Source organism: Bos taurus, chromosome 8 (genome assembly GCF_002263795.3).
Source record: "Bos taurus isolate L1 Dominette 01449 registration number 42190680 breed Hereford chromosome 8, ARS-UCD2.0, whole genome shotgun sequence".
NCBI lineage: Eukaryota > Metazoa > Chordata > Mammalia > Artiodactyla > Bovidae > Bos > Bos taurus.
In genome coordinates, this window is record NC_037335.1 from 21,909,282 (window position 1) to 21,928,221 (window position 18,940).

General features: G+C 38.7%; 1 long non-coding RNA gene across 1 annotated transcript in view; it reads right to left on the minus strand.

Moving 5' to 3' along the window:
* Positions 1-3,080: 3,080 nt before the first annotated feature.
* The window catches only part of LOC132345927 (uncharacterized), a 73,533-nt gene continuing 57,673 nt past the window's right edge, over positions 3,081-18,940 (minus strand). Inside the window, exon 3 of the long non-coding RNA XR_009495521.1 lies at positions 3,081-3,418. This is a non-coding gene — a long non-coding RNA (uncharacterized lncRNA). The remainder of the gene's footprint in view (positions 3,419-18,940) is intronic.

Below are 18,940 nucleotides of genomic sequence, written 5' to 3' on the forward strand. Positions count from 1 at the left end.
AATCGCTCAAAGATATTGTAAAGTGACTGACAGTATAAAGTATTAGAGGATATATAGTATGCTACTTTGGTGTAATAAAAGACAAGGATGCAAGAAATGGTACATATGCCTGCATACTTCACAAACAGAAACAAAAAGGAGAAACCTAAAAATGAGGAAGCTGGTTACCTACAAGGGGTGAGGGAAACAGTGGAAGGGATATGCAAGGCAGTGACATTTCCCAGTGAATTTCTATGGTTTTTTTTTAGTTTTGACTTGAAATTACATTAATATTCTACATACTCAAAGAATGAACATACATATTTTTAAAAGGATAAGGAGAAAAAAACTAAAACAAGTGAACTCCATTATTCAAAAAAAACACATAACACTATAAGGATGAGATGGCAAGAAAAGAACTTTTAGTTATGATCACAGTATTAGGCATATTATTATTTGACACTTGACATGATCACAGTCTTAGGCAAAGTATAAAGCAAAGGGTGGAAGACAGTAGACACATTTTGAACTCTTTTTTTAAAAAAAATTTTATTGGAGTATAGTTACTGGGTTTGGGAGTAACAGAAATGTCAATATGCTTAGAGACACACTATACTGTCTACACCTTTGTCACCAAAGAAACTATTTAGGACATTAACTTGTAAATTGAGTAATCTTAGTGTGAAAGACATATCTATCTTTTTTTTTGATAGATTTTTCCTCGATTAGGTAGAAGTTATTCAGGAAGGTCTCAGATTTGTGGGTTAAATCAAAAGTTTGTCACTAACGCTTTTCCTGACCTCCTTGACAATACTAAGTGAACATTGCTCTTAGTCCAAGAAAGTTGACCCCATAAGAAGATTCCAGCCATACACCTTTTGTTCACCCCAGGCAACCTCCTGTTTTGCATCCTACCTCACTTGACTTAACTTTTTGGCACCAAACTTTTCTTTGTCAAAGTTTTCTGTGTCAAAAATAGTTAGCAGCCTTAGTAGACCAATACGTTTTGAAGAGTGGCTTCTTATAAAATGTATAAGATCTTAGCCTGATTTTCTTGTAATGAAAACCTTGTAATGAGGTATGGCCATGGGTTCCTTCCTGGGACTGAGGTTCAGATGCTATCAGCAGCCAGCCTTGTGAAACACCAACACCCCCATCCCCCAACCCCCAGCCCCCACCTCTAACAAATGACTCATCCTGCTTCCTATTGGTAAGGTCAATGAAGAATGGAGTGGCCAAAGCCCCAACAGGGGGGAGAAAATCTGAAAGTGGGAGCCAAGGCACTATCCTAGGCTGTTAAACCTATATTCATTTGAGGATCTGACTATAATCAAGTTGACTATAATCAGCTTGCCAACAGTTCAGCAAGCATGGATGTCCTGAGAATTCAAAACAGGAAAGAGACTTGGATGTCATTCAGGTCCTAGCTCATTCTTCAGAGATCAAAAGTAAGGTTGCTCAAATGAATTGCTCAAGACAAAACAGTGGCACACCTAGGTCTAAAACCCTTTGGTTTAGATTCTAGAATTTTCTCTGAAGCAGAAGTTATGTGGTGATGATTTTTGACATAAGCTGTTTTAATCAGCTAGTGGATATAAGGCATACTTATTAAATTTATATGAAGAAATTATTGAAGTAAAATTCTCAATTTATGAAAATCATTACAGGTGAAAAACCAATGTGTTGTAAAGAAAATGAAGACAATTTAAAGTATAACATGTTAGCTGTGAAAAAAAACAGTGGAGGGTTATCTGCCTCAGCGATTCTACAAGGGGTTTTTTGCTGTTGGATTTTTTGAGGCTAGTTTGTGGGGGAAGAGGAGAAGTGTTCTATTGTTATGTTTTGGTTTAGATTGTTTTTAAACAGCGGCCCCAGAAGCACCTTTTCATTCCTAGGAACTCAACCACATTTTGAAAACGCCCATCTACTTCAGTCCCCTCGTTTCACTGAAAGGAAACTGAAGGCCAGACACCAGGGCTGCTCGGTAAGAAGCAAAGACGTTTACTTAATGAAGTAACGAAACAAAAAGACTTTCTCAATCCATTCTTACAATGCTGCAAAGGACAGCAGGGAAAGGGCGAGAATGGGGAATAAGTCGGGGAAAGGGTCTATCTCCGAGCCTTGCGAGCGGGTGCCCAGCCCTTGGCGGGGCGTTCAGCCCCGGACCGAGGCCGGCGAGCCTGCAGAGCTTAGCGAAAGTCAGGCAGCCACCGAGTGTCAGAGACTGGCGACGCTGCGGGACTCCGCGGCCTCCAGGAGACTGGGAGGTGACAGCAAGGCCCGATCCACTCAGTGGCTCGGAGGGGAGGAGCGCAGCAAGGTGCGGGTTTAGTCATGGAGCAAGCCTCAGTATTCGTCACTCGAATGCAATACTGCTGCGGCCGCTGCTGCTGCTGCTAAATCGCTTCAGTCCTGTCCGACTCTGTGCGACCCCACAGATGGCAGCCCACTAGGCTCCTCTGTCCCTGGGATTCTCCAGGCAAGAATACTTGAGTGGGTTGCCATTTCCTTCTCCAATGTATGAAAGTGAAAAGTGAAAGTGAAGTCGCTCAGTCGTGTCTGACTCTTAGCGACCCCATGGACTGCAGGCCACCAGGCTCCTCGGTCCATGGGGCTTTCCAGGCAAGAGCACTGGAGTGGGTTGCCAATGCCTTCTCCAGGAGGTTGCAAAACCAGTGGAAGATCTAGTCCCTGTGAGGATGGAGTTTATAGTGGAGTTAGGATGTGTGTGTCCCCGGAAGCGAATTCTTAGGAGAATGTTGTTGAGATGTCCCAGAACTGGCTGGCATATATGTAAATCCTGCTGGATTGACAAGACATAATGCAATCTTCAAAGGTGTTTTGTAAAAAATGTCTGTAGGTTACTAGGGTTTGAGAGGTAACAGCTCAGCTGCATCACAGTTGTTTCAAAAGAATGATGAATTCAAATGCTTTGAATCCATTTTAATCCTGATCCTAGGGACCATGAGAAACTGATGTTCTGACTAGGAAAGTGACTGAATTACTTAAGTTATAGAAAAGAATCATCAACTGGAGGGTTTGTTAAAGAACCCTTCAGGTCCAGTGCTCTTTTTTCCAAAAGTTAAATATTTAAACCAGTCAAAACAGACATTCATTTATCTTAGAGTTACTACTTTCCCAGATATATTAATGACTCATTAATTGTTTATTTCATACAACAAATTTTATTGACTACCACGCTCAAAGCAATGTAAAAAATACAAAGGAAGACAACAAAAGGGTCCTTTAACAGTCTGCTAGGGAAAAAAATATGTAGACAACCCATTCACTTGTAAATCAATACACCATTATGAGCCACAGTGGACATAAAAGCTTGGTTGAAAAAAATCAGTAAGGATAGGAAATGTTACTTTTTATATGATATGGAGATGAAATGATTGGAAGAAGTCTTGTCAGCGCCTTCCATTACACCATACTCCTAAAATTAATTCAGAAGAAAAAACAAACTAAGCATTTTTAAAAAATCATAAATCAACATGAAGCAAATTTAAATATATATTATCTTAGGATAGGGAGGACTTTCTGAGTAAAATTTCTAAAGAAATAACAATAAAAAATACTGATAGGTTTGACTGTAAAAATTTTAAATTTCATTGGAAAAAACAAATGAAATTAGAAGAAAATATTTAACAACACAAGGTACACAAGAAGTTTATGTCTTTACTATAAACAAAGTTTTTACAAATCAGTAAGATGAGCCCTGAAATAGAAAGTTGGTCCAGAATCATGCCAGGCAAAGAATTACAATTATAGATAGAAACATTTGAAAAAGAATTAAAAAAAAAAATTGAAAGATAATTCATTCTCACAAAAAGCTAATTGAAAGATGTGATATTTCATACATCATTTTATTAAAACATACATGTTATATTTTATACTAATGAAGTTGAATTAAAATAAGTACTCAGTTTCTAGAAATTGAATCGGAAAACAATTTCTGGGGGATAATTGGGGAATGAAAAATCATTAAAAAAAATAAATAAAAATAAAAATCTTACAAGCATTCACACTCTCGAACACTGTAATTCTATTATAGGAAATCAAATTAAATAAATTTTACAAATTTATTTATATATTTGTATATAAATATACATATATTTATATGTATATATAAATTGACTATAAATTGACTTTCTAAAATAATATGCAATTAAAAGTAAACATTTTGCAACTTAATCTCAAAGATAATAATTATTTCTCCTATAATAGATCATGTCTGTCATTATCACCACCAACATTATCATTATCAAAATATTATTGCTAGATATGTTTCTTCAAATAAGTCTATTATAATTTCCAATAACTTCTCACATTTTTGCCTAATTATAATAAGTGAAATATGTTGTTTAAAAATATGTGAAATAAGCAAATCTGAATATGGGTTGAATGTTAAAATTGTTAATTTTATAAATTGGGATAATGACATGGTTGGTACATAAAACATACTCTTTCAACTAGCAATGCATAATGAAGTGTGTATGAGTGAAATGAAGCAATGTCTGAAATTTGCTTAAATACTAGCCCCTCCCTCAAAAAAAGTAAGGGTTTACACTATGAGGTACCATTTCACACCAGTCAGAATGGCTGCGATCCAGAAGTCTACAAATAATAAATGCTGGATAGGGTGTGGAGAAAAGGGAACCCTCTTACACTGTTGGTGGGAATGCAAACTAGTACAGCCACTATGGAGAACAGTGTGGAGATTCCTTAAAAAACTGGAAATAGAACTGCCTTATGATCCAGCAATCCCACTGCTAGTCATACACACTGAGGAAACCAGAAGGGAAAGAGACACGTGTACCCCAATGTTCATCGCAGCACTGTTTATAATAGCCAGGACATGGAAGCAACCTAGATGTCCATCAGCAGATGAATGGATAAGAAAGCTGTGGTACATATACACAATGGAGTATTACTCAGCCATTAAAAAGAATACATTTGAATCAGTTCTGATGAGGTGGATGAAACTGGAGCCTATTATACAGAGTGAAGTAAGCCAGAAGGAAAAACACCAATACAGTATACTAACGCATATATATGGAATTTAGAAAGATGGTAACAATAACCTGGTGTACGAGACAGCAAAAGAGACACTGATGTATAGAACAGTCTTATGGAATCTGTGGGAGAGGGAGAGGGTGGGAAGATTTGGGAGAATGGCATTGAAACATGTAAAATATCACGTATGAAACGAGTTGCCAGTCCAGGTTCAATGCACGATACTGGATGCTTGGGGCTAGTGCACTGGGACGACCCAAAGGGATGGTATGGGGAGGGAGGAGGAAGGAGGGTTCAGGATGGGGAACACATGTATACCTGTGGTGGATTCATTTTGATATTTGGCAAAACTAATACAATTATGTAAAGTTTAAAAATAAAATAAAATTTAAAAATAAATAAATAAGTAAGGGTTTAAATGAAACAAGATGAGAAAAATATTGATAATTCTTGAAGCTGGATAATAGATTCATGAGAATTTATTATACTTAATTCTCTTCTTTTCTGTATGCTTTAGATTTTTCACAATAAAAAGCTTTTTTAAATAGTGGAATCGTTTAAGCAGCTACCAATAAACATATTTTACAAAGAGAAAAACACTGTCCTAGAGAAATCATACAGAATGACACCTTCTAAGCAGTAGAATTTTTTTCTCAGTACTCTATTTTAACAAGTACATCTTGTTAAAATGTAAAACATCTCTGGCTTTTGAGTTATCTCCCTTTATTTGGACCTCTCACACATTATTCTCCTTTTTAATAAGTTCATGTCACTGCATGAGTGCTAGAAGAGGGTCAAGAACCACAGTGGAAATCATTTTTTAAATCTCAGTACATCTTAATGCTGCTTATCATATTTTTATATTTTTACATATAGTGTTGGCTCATAGAGATAGCAGAGAAGGCAATAGCAACCCACTCCAGTACTCTTGCCTGGAAAATCCCATGGACGAGGGAGCCTGGTGGGCTGCTGTCTATGGGGTCGCACAGAGTCAGATAGGACTGAAGTGACTTAGCAGCAGCAGCAGCATAGAGATAGCAAGGGAATTTCAGAAAACAATCTACTTCTGCTTCATTGACTACGCTAAACCCTTTGACTGTGTGAATCACAACAAGCTATGAAAAATTCTTAAACAGATAGGAATACCAGACCACCTGACCTGCTTCCTGAGAAACCTGTATGCAGGTAAAGAAGCAACAGTTAGTATTGGACATGGAACAACCAACTGGTACAAAATTGGGAAAGGAGTACTTCAAGGCTGTATATTATCACTTTATTTAGTGCCTATGCAGAGTACGTCATATGAAATGCCAGGCTAGATGAAGCACAAACTGGAATTAAGATTTCCAAGAGAAATATCAACAACCTCAGATATGCAGATGATATCACTCTAATGGCAGAAAGTAAAAAGGAACTAAAGAGCCTCTTTATGAGGGTGAAAGAGGAGAGAGAAAAAGCTAGTTTAAAAGTCAACATTCAGAAAACGAAGATCATGGCATCTGGTCCCATCACTTCATAACAAATAGAAGGGGAAAGTGGAAGCAGTGACAGATTTTATTTTCTTGGGCTCCAAAATCACTGCAGATGGTAACTGCAGCTATGAGTTTAAAAGACACTTACTCCTTGGGAAAAAAACTATGACAAAGCTAGACAGTGTATTCAAAAGCAGAGACATCACTTTGCTGACAAAGGTCCATATAGTCAAAGCTATGGGTTTTCCAATAGTCATGTGCAGACGTGAGAGCTGGACCATAAAGAAAGCTGAGTTCTAAAATCATGGTGCTGGAGAAGACTCTGGAGAGTCCCTTGGACTGCAAGAAGATTCAACCAGTCAATCCTAAAGGAAATCAAATCTAATTATTCATTGGAAGTACTGATGATGAAGCTAACACTCCAATACTTGGGCCACCTGATGTGAAGAGTGACTCATTGGAAAAGACCCTGATGCTGGGGAAGATTGAAGGTAAAAGGAGAAGGGGATGGCAGAGGATGAGATGGTTAGATAGCATCACCAACTCAATAGCAATGGATTTGAGCAAACTCTGGGAGATAGTGAAGGACAGGGAAGGCTGGCGCGCTGCAGTCCTGGCATGCTGCTGTGACCATGGGGTCACAAAGAGTCAGATACAACTTAGCAACTGAACAACAACAAATATAAATGTATGTACATATCTAGTATTTTAAATATATAACATTTATGAAAAGTATATTTTATATAAGTATATTGTATATTTATTAAATTGTTATAGATTTTTTAGAGCTATATGTTTTCAAATAAGTCAGTATTCCCATCAGTTACAAGTAGAAGTAAAGATTTATTCACACAACTGTGGTCAATGCCAGTATGCAAAAAAGTATCATCTAAAAACTGCTCCTACCACACTATATCCTGTAACATTTCTCATTGCCAGCATTGGGGACAAAGTTTGAGAGACCATTAAGACAGAATGAAATGATATTTCTCTGGTGTTATTTCAACTTTGGTCTTATACCACAAATTTGGGATGTAAGGCAGATAGAAATATAATATTATAAAAGATGAAAACTCTTGCTCAAGAAAATCTCTCATCACTTCCAAAATGGTATGAAGTTTCTGCTTATGTATGGCAAGCCCTTGTCTTTGTTAACAGAGAGCCCTGTCCTGGAGTCTCTCTTAAACTAGTTTAGTGGCAGATTTGCCATGCATGATCTGCAAATACAATGGAATTTGAGACCATCAAGCTTGTTTGATTCTTCCACATGCCTATGATCCTTACTCAGCTCTGAACTCTTGACTCTATGACCCAGCCTTGCCTGTACCTCCATAGGTCTTGACATTTCTAAGTTCCCTCCCTGTTTGTTCCTTCGACTTCTCTCAACATACTTTGTTTTATCATGCTTTCAGTTATTCCCCTCTGCCTTTGCCTTGTTCTAATAAATTGTACACCACCACTCCTAGGTTTTCTAGCCTCTCTGCTTTCAGGTCAGCCACTCTGACCACAACCCAGTGGAGAGGAACATGGGTATCTGATGCTCCCAAGGCTACAGACTTATGAAGGCTCATCTACCAGCTCTAAACCAGTGATTCTCACAGCCATATCACTTTGACTAGAATTTATAAAATAAATTCCGATGATATGTATTTTCTAGGGTGTTTTTACCATCACCTTGGCCAGAAGGAAAGGATGTGGGCTTCATTTGCAGTTGTGGGGACAATGAAGCACCTTCAGAATCTGGTGCATTGCAAAGTATGACTTTCCTATCACCCACTAAGTTCAGATATTGCTTCCTGGTAATCAGGAAAATAAGTAAAACTTAAACCTGAAGCTAAAACCAAAAGTTTCATTTGAGTCAATAATTTTTAACATTGCCATAACCAAATATCACACTAGAAAAGTTGACCAGATTTTTTGTTTAATTAGAATTTTATTTCTTTTTCCCCAGTTTGCATTCAAACATTGTATAATTTAAAATCCTTTCTTTTCAGCTATTCACTTTTCCATGAAACATGTTCTTCTTGTAGCCTAATGACTCTGTTCAACTCAGTAAACATTTGGTAGGCATCAATTATCTTCAAAATATTATAAATGCAAAGTGAGTCATAGTAAGTATAGCTAACAGTTCTTGACTGCTTACTCTGTTCAAGGTACAACAATTGCCATATATTATTTTATTTAACCCTCATAGCAACAGTATGAGACAGAGGGAATGCTATTTTCAGCTACCAAACTAAAAATTACCTGTAAAATTATAAAACCTTAGACATTGAAATTTAGATGTATTCTAAAGTATTGTCAAAATATATTTATCAAACTGACAAATGACATATGAAACACAAATAGGCAAATACGTAATCTTAGGGGCAAATGTGCAGAAGACTACTGCCCACTTACTTAGACTTTGAATTCATGAACAGTCTTTGCCATTGATGTCCTACTATAGGCATTTCATTGTTTGTTAGCATTTCTTCCAAGATTTGGAATGGTGTGAGGATAGACAAAAAAAAGGAGAAAATAGAATTCAGGATTTTTCCACAGCTACACTCTGGTGAGAAGTTTGTTAGGGATAATTGGAATGACAGATTCAACTAAGATTTTGAATTCCCATGGTCCCTGAGATTCAGGTTTACATGTTGAATTTGGAATTGAACTAGAAAGCACTCAGATTTTTTGACCACTTGTAAAATCTAAAGGCTTTCTGTGCATTATCCCATTTAGTGATTACATCTATATGACATAGTATTCATATACCAGTTTTATAGATAAAGAAACCAAGATTCACAAAGTTACAGTAATATGTGCAAGTTATCAAACTTGTGAAAACTTGGAGGAAAGTAGCAGAAAAGCCTCAATGAAATAATGAGTTTTGAAGTCAGGTAGATATGGGTTCAAATTAGAGCTCTGATATATTTCTGCTGTATAAACTTGGACCAGTTCCTTAACTTGCTTGAACTCTGCTTCTCTCATTTCAGTTCAGTTCAGTTCAGTTCAGTTGCTCAGTCGTGTCCGACTCTTTGCGACCCCATGAATCGCAGCACGCCAGGCCTCCCTGTCCATCACCAACTCCCGGAGTTCACTCAGACTCACGTCCATCGAGTCAGTGATGGCATCCAGCCATCTCATCCTCTGTCGTCCCCTTCTCCTCCTGCCCCTAATCCCTCCCAGCATCAGAGTCTTTTCCAATGAGTCAACTCTTCGCATGACGTGGCCAAAGTACTGGAGTTTCAGCTTTAACATCATTCCTTCCAAAGAAATCCCAAGGCTGATCTCCTTCAGAATGGACTGGTTGGATCTCCTTGCAGTCCAAGGGACTCTCAAGAGTCTTCTCCAACACCACAGTTCAAAAGCATCAATTCTTCAGCGCTCAGCCTTCTTCACAGTCCAACTCTCACATCCATACATGACCACAGGAAAAACCATAGCCTTGACTAGACGGACCTTTGTTGGCCAAGTAATGTCTCTGCTTTTGAATATGCTATCTAGGTTGGTCATAATTTTCCTTCCAAGGAGGAAGCATCTTTTAATTTCATGGCTGCAGTCACCATCTGCAGTGATTTTGGAGCCCCAAAAAATAAAGTCTGACACTGTTTCCACTGTTTCCCATCTATTTTCCATGAAGTGATGGGACCGGATGCCATGATCTTAGTTTTCTCAATGTTGAGCTTTAAGCCAACTTTTTCACTCTCCACTTTTACTTTCATCAAGAGGCTTTTTAGTTCCTCTTTACTTTCTGCCATAAGGGTGGTGTTGTCTGCATATCTGAGGTTATTGATATTTCTCCCGCCAATCTTGATTCCAGCTTGTGCTTCTTCCAGCCCAGCATTTCTCATGATGTACTCTGAGTATAAGTTAAATACTCAGGGTGACAATATACAGCCTTGATGTACTCCTTTTCCTATTTGGAACCAGTCTGTTGTTCCATGTCCAGTTCTAACTGTTGCTTCCTGACCTGCATACAGATTTCTCAAGAGGCAGATCAAGTCGTCTGGTATTCCCATCTCTTTCAGAAGTTTCCACAGTTTATTGTGATCCACATAGTCAAAGGCTTTGGCATAGTCAATAAAGCAAAAATAGATGTTTTTCTGGAATTCTCTTGCTTTTTCAATGATCCAGCGGATGTTGGCAATTTGATCTCTGGTTCCTCTGCCTTTTCTAAAACCAGCTTGAACATCAGGAAGTTCACGGTTCATGTATTGCTGAAGCCTGGCTTGGAGAATTTTGAGCATTACTTTACTAGCGTGTGAGATGAGTGCAATTGTGTGGTAGTTTGAACATTCTTTGGCATTGCCTTTCTTTGGGAAGCTTCTCTAAGTAACTATAATACTATTTCATAGGCTTGCTGTAATAATGAAATAAGGTAACATATGCTGCAGTCAACAGGGTGGCAAAGAGTCAGACGTGACTTAGCGACTGAACAACAGATGCTCAATAAATGATAGCTCTTCAAATGCCCACACTTTGTAATTACTGTAATAAGGGAAAATGCAGGCCTGCCTCAGCTGAGCCCAGGATCTTCCTCAGATGGCAATCACTATGTCCTAGAGGAAGATGTAAAGCATGACAAAAAAGAGAGTAAAATTTACATGAGGAGAGGATAAAGGTAGGAGAAAACTAAGGAGGGCCAGAAAGAACTGTTCATATTACATGATACCAAATCAGGAATTCTTTGGTTTTTAAACAGCATAAACCACATTGTTTTAATGAGTTTATTGGCAAGATACGGGATGAAATAGCTCACAGAATCAAAGGAAACTTGAATAACTAGCTTTTTGCAGGACATAGAAGGTAGGGAAGGCAAAACCTGTCATGTGGCTGGTTGGATAGTCTCTTCAGGACATGACCATAGGAATGAAGCCTCCAACTATTTCTTTCCCTAAGACACTCTCAAAGATTCAAAGTCCTAAGAGAGAGTGTGAGTTAGCCTACATTGTATCACATACTTGCCCCCTTGGTTAAAAGAGTCCAATCATCTTGAATGATAGTTTCAAATGACAGGTTGTATTGGGAGGCAGGATTTACCAGGGAAAGTTGGGGTCCTGTAAGAGAAGGAGTTGGAGAAGGCAATGGCACCCCACTCTAGTTCTCTTGCCTGGAAAATCCCATGGATGGTGAAGCCTGGTAGGCTGCAGTCCATGGGGTCGCTAAGAGTCGGATGTGACTGAGCGACTTCACTTACTTCTCACTTTCATGCATTGGAGAAGGAAACGGCAACCCACTCCAGTGTTCTTGCCTGGAGAATCCCAGGGACGAGGGAGCCTGGTGGGCTTCCTTCTATGGAGTCACACAGAGTCAGACACGACTAAAGCGACTTAGCAGTAGCAGCAGCAAGAGAAGAAGTAAGGAAGTCTGAGTCAGCAAAACCCACAGGGTCCATGACAAAGTATTTCTGGGTATGTGAGAAATGGTACAGGAGAAAACCTAATTCTGGGCAAATCTCTTTTATCTCATTGATCAAAATACTTTACAAGTGTTCCTTTATCTTTGGCCCCCATGACATTATGAACTCCTTGCAGGCAGGAGGCTGCTTTGAATATTTGTCCTCAGTACTTGTCACGTAGGGAGTTCTCCTACAAGTCTTAGACTCAGAAAAAGTTTCCATTTCACTGTGCAATAAAGTTTCAGTAGAACCATTATGGGTTAGGTCCCATAAACAAAGGAAGAATATTAATTTGTATGAATCCTGAATATAGATGATTAAATTCATAATTAGATGATGCATCAAATTAGTTAAAAGTTCAGTTTTCAGTCTTTAGAATCTGTGAGTAATGTAGCAAACAAGAGTAATAAACTTTATTGTGTGCTTTGACATGTGCAGCAATAGATTTATTCCTGGCTAGTTGGCTTCTTTTTTTTTTTTTTTTTTTTTTAAGGAGAAGGCAATGGCACCCCTCTCCAGTACTATTGCCTGGAAAATCCCATGGATGGAGGAGCCTGGTAAGCTGCAGTCCATGGGGTTGCTAAGAGTCAGACATGACTGAGTGACTTCCCTTTCACTTTTCACTTTCATGCATTGGAGAAGGAAATGGCAACCCACTCCAGAATTCTTGCCTGGAGAATCCCAAGAACGGGGGAGCCTGGTGGGCTGCCCTCTCTGGGGTTGCACAGAGTCGGACACAACTGAAGTAACTTAGTTGGTTTTTAAAAAAAACTCAAAATCTCATTTAAAACATAAATAAGATACATAAAGAAAGATTCTGGCCCTTCACATCCATCCCTGATCAGGCAGTGATGTAATTTATCCAATACCACACCCCAACAACCTACAGTTCTGAATGGTTTTCTCACAGGAGCTTGTGTGTATATCGATTTAGCTATATCTCTTACCAGGTTCCCTTAGTGAGTAAGGATATATTTCAAAGGCTTAGAGATATAGTCTAAAACCTTGAGATGTAGTCTAAAATATGGCCCTTAAAACCCAAACTCATGTTTATTAGCATTGAACACTAGCAATTGATAACATACTTGGTAGTATTTGTTTTGTTAAAGCCTGAAATAAATTAAGTTTTAGGGTCAGAGTTTAAAAGAAAAGTTATGGAAGATTCTTAGAACTGTTATGACTATTTTTATTTCAAATAATTAATTGCAAGTGACCTTCAAATTTTATGTAACTAAATAATGAGTCAATTTTTCAAAGAAACTAGAATTTTTTGGTCATCTGTAGATGATATATAGTGAGCTCGGGACTGTATCTTTGTTTCTCCGTTGTTGGTGTATTTCCACCATGGCTCCAAGATGTACACGGCAAGACTTTAAAAACTAGAAAATAGAAAGGAAACTCTCCCGTTTATGTCACCAAGCAAGATTGTTAACAATCTTCCACAACCCATCCCAGTATCATTTTTCATCTTCTGTAAACACAATCATTGATGTTTTGTAAATATTTCCTCCTTAGAAGAAAACAGTTGTTCACTAGAAGTAGAGACATTCATTTTTACATGGAAAATTCCAATTAATTAAGGCTTCCCTGGTGGCTCAGATGGTAAAGCGTCTGTCTGCAATGCAGGAGACCCGGGTTCGATCCAATTAATTAACAAAACATCAACTAGTAGGTTTCCACAATGTCAGTGATGAAGCTAAAAGTCATTAGCCCTTATCACAAAGTTGTCAATAAAGGGATTGTGTGATATAGGACAAAAAGGGAAGTGTTCAAATAGCGGTAATTATCACTTGGATTTCTAGAGGGCTGTAAAATACTCCTGTTACCTTATACCTCCCCTTCCAAGTGTGAAGCAGATAACAAGAGTGGTCCTCTCTCTTAACTGATTGCAAGCCTAAAGCAAAATGGTCAATTGACTTACCTGAGCTAATAAAATCACTTCTAAACTAAGGGTAACATCATAAATCTTTACTATCTGCAATGGTTAATATTATGTGTCAACCTGGCCCAGTTTTTTGGCCAAAGTGAAGTGAAAGTAGCTCAGTCATGTCCAGCTCTTTGTGACCCCATGGACTATACAGTCCATGGAATTCTCCAGGCTGGGATACTGAAGTGGGTAACCTTTTCCTTCTCCAGGGGATCTTCCCAACCCAGGAATTGAACCCAGGTCTCCCGCATAGCAGGCGGATTCTTTACCAATTGAGCCACCAGGTAAGCCCAAGCATGTGGAGTGGGTAGCCTATCCTATCTCCAGGGTATCTTCCCGACCGAGGAATCGAAACGGGGTCTCCCACATTGCAGGCGGATTCTTTACCAACTGAGCTACAACTGGCACAGCTTTTTGGCCAAACATCAGTCTAGATTTTGCTGTGAAGCCGTTTTAGTTGTGAAAGTGAATGTCGTTTCGACTCTTTGCAACCCCATGATCTACACAGTCCATGGAATTCTCAGACCAGAATACTGGAGTGGGTAGCCTTTCCCTTCTCCAGGGGACCTTCCCAATCCAGGGATTGAACCCAGGTCTCCCATATTGCAGGTGGATTCTTTATCAGTTGAGCCACCAGGGAAGCCCAAAAATACTGGAGTGGGTAGCCCTATCCCTTCTCCAGCAGCTCTTCCCTACCCAGGAATCAAACTGGGGTCTCCTGCATTGCAGGCAGATTCTTTACCAACTGAGCCATGAGGGAAGCTTAACATTTATTCAGTAGGCCTTGAGTAAGACAAGTTACCCTCATAATGTGAGTGAGTTTTATCCAGTCAGCTGAGAGCCTTAAGAGCAAGGACTGAATGGAAGGACTTCTCTTCAAGACAGCCATGTAGAAACCCTCCTGAATCTCCATACTGCTGCTCGGTAAAATTCAGACTCAAAGTTATAACATCAACTCTTATCTCAATTTCCAGACTGCTGGCTTGCTCCTCACAATCACAAGAGCCAATCCAGTTATATATATATACATACATACACTGCTGCTACTGCTGCTAAGTCGCTTCATTCGTGTCTGACTCTGCGATCCCATAGATAGCAGCCCACCAGGCTCCCCAGTCCCTGGGATTCTCCAGGCAAAAACACTGGAGTGGGTTGCCATTTCCTTCTCCAATGCATGAAAGTGAAAAGTGAAAGGGAAGTCGCTCAGTCGTGTCTGACTCTTAGCGACCCCATGAACTGCAGCTTACCAGGCTCCTCAGCTCATGGGATTTTCCAGGCAAGAGTACTGGAGTAGGGTGCCATTGCCTTCTCCACATACATACACACATATATGTAAATATTCAATTGAATATATACATTTAAATGTATAAAATTTAAACATATATAATCTTAATGTGAAATATGTGTTGGTCTGCTTCTCTGGAGAACCCTGACTAATACACTATCTTAGAGTGTTTCCAAAGTTTTCATAAATGGAAGTCAAGTGGCTCTTAAATTTAAATAGCTAAAGTAGATGATTTTTTTCTAATTTCATATTTTATAAATCTATAAACAGCACCACATTTTCTCTCACTTCCTTATTTAAAACCTACAAATGGCTTTCCAACCCCCAACATCTGTGTTTTCTGCTCCCAGACAGAAGGTTCATCTTACAAGATAACCAGCATCAAGCGTTTACCAAATCACTTCCTTCTCTTGGGCGTGAACAGTCAGTGGAAAAAAGAATGCCCTAGTCTGTGCCCTTGTGAACACAGAACGAAAACATCTGGGAATAGATGCTTTTAATCGTTTCAGAAAAGTGTCTGAGCAGATTGTTCTAGCCCATACTAGATATTTCTGCCCAGACAACTGGGGTCTACCCTCCATATCAGATTACTTTCTACTCTGAGGACTGCTGGCTACCTAGTGAGAAGGTTTTAACCACTGGCGCTCATTTCTTCAAACTCCCTTTTTATAACTCGAGCTGTTTTCACAGTACAACGTTTCCCTAGATGTGACGCAATACTTACTGTCCTGTTTTCCTAGGGTATACTTTGACGTACCTGGTCACTTTGATGCAATTTGAAAAACACTCTGGTGCCTATAAATGAATACAGAAGACACATTGGTCTCATTTGTTGTTGCTCAGTGGTTTCTGATTCTTTTGCGACCCCATGCACTGCAGCCCACCAGAGTCCTCTGTCCATGGGATTTCCCAGGCAAGAATACTGGAGTGGGTTACCATTTCCTTCTCCAGGGGATCTTCCCAACCCAGGGATTGAACCCACAACTCCTACATGGGCAGGCAGATTCTCTACCACTGAGCCACTCGGGATGCCCCTTGGTCCCATTAGCAACACATTTAAAAATTATCTTTAAATAAATAAATAAGTAAAAATAAAAATTATCTCTTTGGTTATTGCTGTAGAGGGTACATCTACTTTGGCTCTATTGTTATTTTCTTCAGTGTGAGTGGAAAACATTTCCTGACACAGTTCCTACAATCTGAGAATAATGTTCCCATTTGGTATCTGAGGTTCCTGTGTGCTACTTAAGCTGTCCTATTCCTGAGTAATCTGGCCATGTGATTTGTCCCTGTGTCTGAGTTATTCAGCATCCAAGTCCTAAACCTAGTAATCCTCTGTTGTCAACATGTTGGAAAGAACTTGGGTTATTCCATTCCCACCCCTCACTAAGCATTGTACACTGTTTACCTTTTGAGACAGTAATAAAATGTCCCATAATGGAAGCAGAAATCTGTAAAAATCTCCCAACAAAAGATTAGTCATAAAATGAGTGTGTAGAAAGTTGGGCTGCACGGAAGTCCAACAGGGTGTTTCACTTCAGGGTTCCAACGCATAGGCATGACGGTGCCCACCACCGCCACTACCATCACAACAGCAAGGAAAAGACAAGAAAAGGGGGGTAAACCTCACACAATTCTAATCAATTATAATCACAGGAGGAAACCTTGACCTGATTATGTAAAATCTGGATTGTGTGCCTGTATTAAATCAACAGAAGGAAGAAGGTCTATATAAGACCTAATAAAAGAGAAGTAAAAAGTAAGAAGTGGTCAGTGTATCTCACGCATCATCCACAGGGGAAATGCCTTAAACTTTGGGCTTGGAAATTTCATTCCTTTAGGCAGAAAATAAAGATAAAAATTTACACCACATGGTTCTTAGTCTGGGGCAGAAAACATTCTAAGCACTCTAACTCATTTGATATGCATCAGTCAGTCAGTCAATTCAGTCACTCAGTCATGTCCAACTCTTTGCAACCCCATGAATCGCAGCACACCAGGCCTCCCTGTCCATCACCAACTCCCAGAGTTCACTCAGACTCACATCCATCAAGTAAGTGATGCCATCCAGCCATCTCATCCTCTGTCATCCCCTTCTCTTCCTGCCCCCAATCCCTCCCAGCATCAGAGTCAATGTATAGCAGGCTATAAATAGGAAGTATTATTATCCATATTTTCATATAAGAAAACTGAGGGACAAAACTTGCATTTATATCACTTGCCCAAAGCCAAGAGTGGAGCTGAACTTGAATCTAGAGAGCCTGACCCCAGGATCTGCTCTCTAATATTAGAATATAGTAAAAGGGGAAAGACTGCTTCACTTTCTCTTTGAGAAGAGAGAAGAGTAAACTAGCATTGTTGCGCACCTGCTTATTGCTGAGGACTGTGCCAAGAGTTTTACGTACATTGTGCTGGAAACAATCCTATGAGTCAAACCATCTAATCCCCATTTTACAGAAGTAGAAACTAGGCCTCAGGGAGGTCCCCGTAGAAACAAGTACTTTCTAGGGGATCACCGGGAACTTGTCAAAATCAAAGCTAGTGTGTCTGCTCCCTTTCACTCATCTGGAAACTAAGCAACAAACAAATTTTGTATGTTAAACAGGCCTTGACGAGAAACCCAATCTTGAGACTGCGGTCCTTTTGTTCATCTGATACAGACCACTGGACCAGTTGATAAAACGGACACACATACACACCACACACACACACACACACACACACACACCATGTGCAAGAAACAAAAACAGGAAATTCAGTTTGGCTGTCTTCTGAACTAATCAAATTGAGCTGAGCATGACTCAACTTTAATAGACCTCTTTCTACTGATTATGTGAGTCAACAGAGAGTGTTATGTTTAAGGAAAAAGGAGTCTACAGAACTTAACACATTTAGAATCCCTACAATTGTTTGGTTAGCTCCATAAAGACTCATTTAGATATAGGAAGGAAGATCCAAAGTTACAATAGAAGTCAAAGCCAGAACTAAGATCACCACCCGTAATTTTCTTCAAGTATGACTTTCCCAGAGACCTTTCCTTTAAATAAACTCACATTTTATTTTTTTAAGTCTGACTATATAAATATATATAAACTTTTTATTTTGTATTGGAGTCTAGCCTATTAGCAATGTTGTGATAGTTTCGTGTGAACAGCAAAGGGACTTGGCCATTCATAAACATGTATCCATTCTCCTTCAAACTCCCCTACCATGATAAAAGTAATGTATTTCATAGGAAGTTCTATGGAAAATAAATAAAGAAATTTTAAGATTCTAAAACTCACTATCCTATAATAATCAGGTCAATATCTGAGACTGAAATAGGACTTTGCAATGTATGTATTATAGATATTTGGATCATGCTACATGTATATTTCTATGTCCTTTTTCATTTAATACTTCATCTGAAATATTTTTCTATATTATTAAACATTCTTTTATGTTTAAAGATTGCACAGTATTTATAGCACAAATATATCACAGGATATCTTCTACTGCTGGACATTCATGTTGTTTCTAGACTGCACCATTATAAACCAATGAATAGAAGTAGCAAGAGCATAAACACATTACTCTGAAAATTGATAAATAAGAGGAAGAATCAAGGACATGTATCTTACCTGTCCTGCATGAATTATTTTAGAGTAACCAAATTGTTGAAAAAGAGAGGTTTATCTTTGTAGAAAATTTCTAGTTAATTAATGCAAAAGAATTGGCAGAATTAGAAGAATATCATTTTGTATTCTAAAGAACATTTGGGTACATACATCTTTAGAAAACAAAATAGTTACTAAAGGGGAGAGGCAAATTAGTGGTATGGAATTAAGATACAAACTACCATATATAAAATAGATAAACAACAAGGATCTATTGTA